The following is a 6,000-nucleotide window of genomic DNA, read 5'->3' as shown; positions in this document are numbered from 1 at the left end:
AGATGTATTTTAGTCGTTGCAGTCCTTATAAATCATCAACGAGTAAAAACGATACTTACGTTTGTGGATTTATTTAGAAGTGTCCGACGGGTGAAGAAGTTAATACCGTCGATGAGTACATTAAATCAGTAGAGACATCCCATATCGGTTAAAGAGAGTAGAATGAATCCCACCTATTTTTATTACAACTAGGAAAAGGACGTGTTGATAGGATTCGATGGGCAATATAGATAAAACTTCACAAAATAAAATTAATTAAGACGAGGACAAGATCTTTGGTCTAGTCACAATTTAGTGGAATCTTCTAAATTTTGTGGAATATTTTTCAGTTTGTACTCGTTTTATCCCATCCGAGCTCCTCATTCTGAAACAAGATGATCATAAGATGTATCTTGGCTTGTAAATATCAGATTTTGTGGTGCACCAGAATCTGCATTTTTACACAAAACGAGTACAAAATAGATAACATTTCAGAAGATTATGTTGAATTTAACACCATAAGAGGAGACGTGTAAGAAGATTCATAGTTAAGGTATGAGGAAATGGTTGTAATTACCCAAACAAAAAGTTTTTCGTAATTAGACATTATCTCAGGGATGACCGTAATTAACCATTTACTTAAAAAAAAATATTATCAGTATATGAGAGTTGATGGGGAAACACTGAAAGTTGTTGATTTGATGGTCTACAAAATAGCAGTATATATCGTTTTCTTGATGTTGGAATTCTCTATTTTATTTTTCCTCTGATGTACACAATGAATGAATGATGTGTTCCTCGTTTTTGTTTTTTTCCTTCAATGAAATATGTGTTTCTTAAGTCAAGTAATCATGTATTATTATTAATTAATTAATTAAATAGCATGGCCATAATTTCAGATCTATTAATAATTGTGAAAAAGAAAATAATAGAGCTCCATTTATTTGAGTGTGACATTGCCTCACCCAAATCAAATAAAAAAAAATTAAAAGGAAATGTTATCTTAAGATCCCAAACTTTGTCTTGATTATATTAATGTTTTTTTTGGGGAGATGCAATCATTCACTCTAAATCAATTAGGGTTAATTGTCTTGATTATATGGGAATATTAGTTGAGATAATTCATATTAATTGTCCCCACGTTCTTGCTTCTTATATTAAATTAAGTACTACTCAATACTGATAAAGTCAAGTCTTTGATCCCTTCTACCTTGAACAAGAATACAGAATTAAAAATAAAAGGGGTAATACGCTATGAAGATCCTAAATCAAACATGACATGAATTAAACGACAAGTTCAAATTAAATCCTTGTTTGGAAATAAATTATATGACCCAGGTCCCTATTTTTTTTTATCTTTAAGTTGCTCTTATATTCTAAGGCCCCGTTTGGTTGCCAAGATAAGTCATGATTAACTAAATAGTTGGATTTAATTTGATGTTTGGTATCCTCAATAAATTGTCGAGTCGACCCGCCAAAATTATATAATCATGACTTATCTTGCCTTCTAATGAGTTTTTTTTGTTGGACGTTTCAAACTCCAATAAAATAATTGAGTCCCATTAAATTATTTAATCTTATATTGGCTAATCTTATCTTGCCAACCAAACGGGGCCTAAATATACTAAACTATATATTCATGTTTCTTCAACTCAAATTTATTTCTCTTCTTTGGTCTTCTCTCTATTACAATTTGCGATCGAGTTCGTTTGGGGGTGGTTATGGTGGAGACTATGGTGGGTGGCGACGGCTATGATGGTGGTGTATATGGTGGGGGTGATCATGGTGGCTATTATGGCGGTGGTAGGTATGGTGGGGGTGATAGGGGTGGTGGTCGTGGTTATATGGGGTGGTTATGGCAATAGCGGAAACGGTAGCTATAGTGTTAGCGATGGTGGTGGTGGTTCTAGGGTTTCATATTGAATAAGTGCGGATATTACGAGTGACAATAGACTAGTGTAAGTGTCTATAAATAGATGGTGACTAGGGTTCAAAAAAAAGTTAGGATTTTTACATTGTGTGAGTAAGAATGATTATGAGTGATTTATTTGAACGTAGAAATAGAGTTGTGGTCTAATGTTTTTTTTTCTAAGTATTAATGGATTTGAACCATCATGATTGGGTCAAGCTGGTAAACTAATTATTAGGCCCCCTAAAAGTTGATTTATTATTTTGTGCACGACTTAAATTTTTTCTTTGTTGTTCAATAAATTTTACCATCATCTGAAGGAACTGGATTGGGATTTATTATCATTATGTCTTTTTCAAACCATTTGTTTCGTAATCTTGCATGTATTACTGCAATTTTCATCGGTTCAGTTGATTTGAGCTTGTTATCATCATTTTGTCTTGCAATAAAATGTGAAGTCGGCAACTAAATAATACTATTTAATAAAAGGGGAAATATGCCATACCCTCCTCAAATGGAAAATATTTTGAATTAAACTCAATTGACTATAAGAGACTTTTGCCTACACCCAAGTTTCATTCTTAATTAGTGAGACCCCCCTAACCAGACATGATAAGACTAAAGTTCTCTTATGTGAATTGTGATTAGGTTTTCAACGTAATATAATTTATTTCACTCTTTCACTCCCCCCTCTCTCTCTCACGTTCTCAATCTCTCCTCTTTTTTTTTTTTTTTTTTCTTTTTCTTTTTTCGTCTTTCTGCATAACTGTATATCGCCGGCACCCTCCTTCATCTTTTTCACACCACCACCGTAGTCCACTCACCATAGCCACCGTTGTTCGTGCACTCATCACCGCCGGAGTCAAAATAACTTTCAACCGCCGGTCGGCCGAAACCAATGCAGGAGCCCTCCTCCGTACAAGTGGCGGCGGCGGTGCCTCTCCCACCTCGTCGCCGCCCTTCGTCGGATGCGTTACATGGAAATTTTCCTTTTTTCGTTTTCTCTTAATTTCTCAGTTTTTTTTTTTTTTTTTTTTTTTTTTTTTTTTTTTTTTTTTTTTTTTTTGTCCACCAGGTCCACCGACACCGTAGCCACGTCCCCACTCTCTCTGTCATTCGCCGTCGTTGTCGTCGTCTCCCCCTCCCTTCCTTTTGTTATTTTCGATTTTTTTTTTCTCCAGATCTGAAACAGCAGCATCAACGTGACTACTCTGGTTCAAATATGACTATTGTTGATTCACTCGATTAGTGATTTATTATTTTCTCGTGTTCGTTGTTTCTCTCGATTTCTCTCCTTCTACACCACCATCGTCTCCACATAGATTTGTACACAACCATTACCATCGCCGCTCGTTGCCGCCGCCTCCTCCTTCGTTTCCACGTAAGGCTTTTTCTCCATTTTTCGTTAACTTTCTATTTTTTTTATTTTTTTTTCCAGATTTGTCCACCACCACCACCGCCGCGGCCTCTCTCACTCTGTTTCCTTCACCACCGCCACCATCGTCGTTATCGTCGACTCCCCATGACTCTCTTTCGTTATTTTGCTATCTTTATTTATGTATTTTTCGATTTTTTTTTTCAGATCTGAAAATAGAGTTTCAGATCTGAACAACAACAGTAACATGACTATAGTCATGTTCGAATATGACTATAGTCATATTTATGTATTTTCGAATATGACTATTGTTGAATATGACTGTAGTCATATTCGAATATGTTCTATCTTCTCGTTTTCAAGTTGACTTCTAATAACTAGATTCAAAATTGTTATTTTTTGTGTCGATTTTGATTGGATTGTTTTCGTAAATAATAGGGAATCTTCGTTGTTTTATATAATTTGGTAAACATGACTATACCACACTATATAATCGGAATTTTTAAGTTGAAAATGTAAAAAATTGCAATATAAAAAAAGATTCACATATAGTCCTATTCAACTATATTCATATTCGGAGTTGTAAATCTGTTGGAAAAAAAAAAATCAATTTTTTGTGTAAAAAAAATTTTAAAAAAAAATTAAAAAATATTAAAAAATAAAAATAAATAAAAAAATGGCTAAAAATCCGAAAATAATAAAAAAATAAAAATAAATAAAAGAAAACTAAAAAAATCATTTTTTTTTATTTGGTAGCAAATTTTTAGGAATTATGAAGCAAATTTTTAGGAATTAGATTATTGTTATTGAAAGAGAGAAAAAAGGAATAATTGCGACTAATTATGCTAATTGACATAAGGGTAGAATTGGGAATACAAATTCTAGGGGTTATCACAAAGAAAGATTTAAGGGGTCGACATATCACCATTTATTATCTATATGAGGGGTTTATTGCTAATGACCCCTTAATAAAATTAGTAGTTGTCGTGCCCTTTGTGATTAATTAATAAAATGAAATATATGTATACTATACTTTTAAGTTACCCACAAGACAAAGTAGTTTATTGGTAAACACCTTGCTCTTAGAACCTATTTGGTTATGGATTCGAGTCGGCCTTACTGATTTTTTTTATTCTTAATCGTAAAACAAACGTTATAAGATTTAATATGTATACATTGTTTTCTTATAAATTTGTATTTGTAATTCTCACGGACCAAAGTTTTAAATCCAAATCAACTAGCTCAACTGTCCCAACAAGTCCAATTAGACCCAAATAAATCCACTGAGTTTATGAAAGTTTGATTGAGGTTATTCCTCAATCCCACATGGATGAAATAGTAATATAGGGCCACGTTTGGTTGGCAAAATAAGATTAGTCAAAATAAAATTAAATAATCTAATGAGATCAAATTATTTTATTGGAGCTTGAAACGTCTAACAAAAAAAACTCATTATAAGGCAAGATAAGTCGTGATTATATAATTTTGGTGGGTCGACCCGGCAATTTATTGAGGATACCAAACATCAAATTAAGTCCAACTATTTAGTTAATCATGACTTATCTTGGCAACCAAACGGGACCGGTTTTAATAAATCTTCATCTATTTATCATCCACATATTCACCTTTAATTTATTGGAGGGTACATAACATGTTGCCTACTTTATTACGTTTTAGCATTAAGTTTGCTATCAACACGTGAGATTAGGCATCGAGGGAAGGCGAATTAGGCGGTTCCCTGGGATTTTTTTTTTAAATTTAGGGCCCCAAACTTTTTTATACCCTTTATATATTAGTATTTATTTAAAACAAATATATTATATATATATATATATATATATAATTATTGAGAACTCTAATTCATAAATAGATATTGATCAATGATTTTTATTTGTTTGTATAGTTCCTCTAATCACGGGCCCCCAATTATTAAATTTATAGGGCATTAGCTATTTATTTTTATATATTTACACTTGTGTTAGTGCTACTTTATAAAAATTATCCTTAAAAAAATCGGGGGCGCTGCCCCCAAACCTCCGGAAACTATAACATCAATATATCAAGAATTTATAGCATTGCCTCTGGCTATATACCTTACAAAAACGAGTTAACATAGAGTTTATCACCTTTTTATAAAAAAATGAGTTTTAACAAATTATAGAAGGACCCCATTTTTCAACCATCTTTTAAACTCGCCTAGGGCTCCCAAAATCTCAAGAACGGCACTGCGCAAGATCATCTGGTGTAATCGTGTGAGAATTTTCTAGCATCTCACATAGTGTGTTAAGTTATTTTGCATATGGCATATACGAACATGTATTGAACCCGACGTTTCCGATCGTCTCTCCAACTCGACTCCCGAGCTACTTAACTTGCGTAATCATGCATCAATTGGACTGAACGTCTATATTTGAAAAAAAAATATAATTAAATTTACCATCCGTGGTAGGGGTGTGAACGAGCCGAGCTCGCCTCTTTTGGCTGGCTCGAGCTCGAGCTCGAGTTTATTTTGTCGAGCTCGAGCTCGTCGAGTTCCTCTTTTTTTGGCTCGAGCTCGAGCTCGTGTCAATTTTGTCGAGCTCGAGCCCATTGTCTTTTTTTTTTTTTTTTTTTTAAATATTTTTTTAATTATTATTTTATTATTAAAAATTATTTAAAAAAATAAAAAATAAAAACTAAATTGTAATTATATATATTTTTAATATTTGTATTTATTTCTATAATATTTTATATTATT

Source organism: Erythranthe guttata, chromosome 14, assembly GCF_056151865.1.
Source record: "Erythranthe guttata isolate IM_541 chromosome 14, IM_541, whole genome shotgun sequence".
NCBI classification, from domain to species: Eukaryota; Viridiplantae; Streptophyta; class Magnoliopsida; order Lamiales; family Phrymaceae; genus Erythranthe; species Erythranthe guttata.
The sequence above is the reverse complement of the archived record's forward strand: the minus strand, read 5'-3'. Positions refer to the sequence as shown.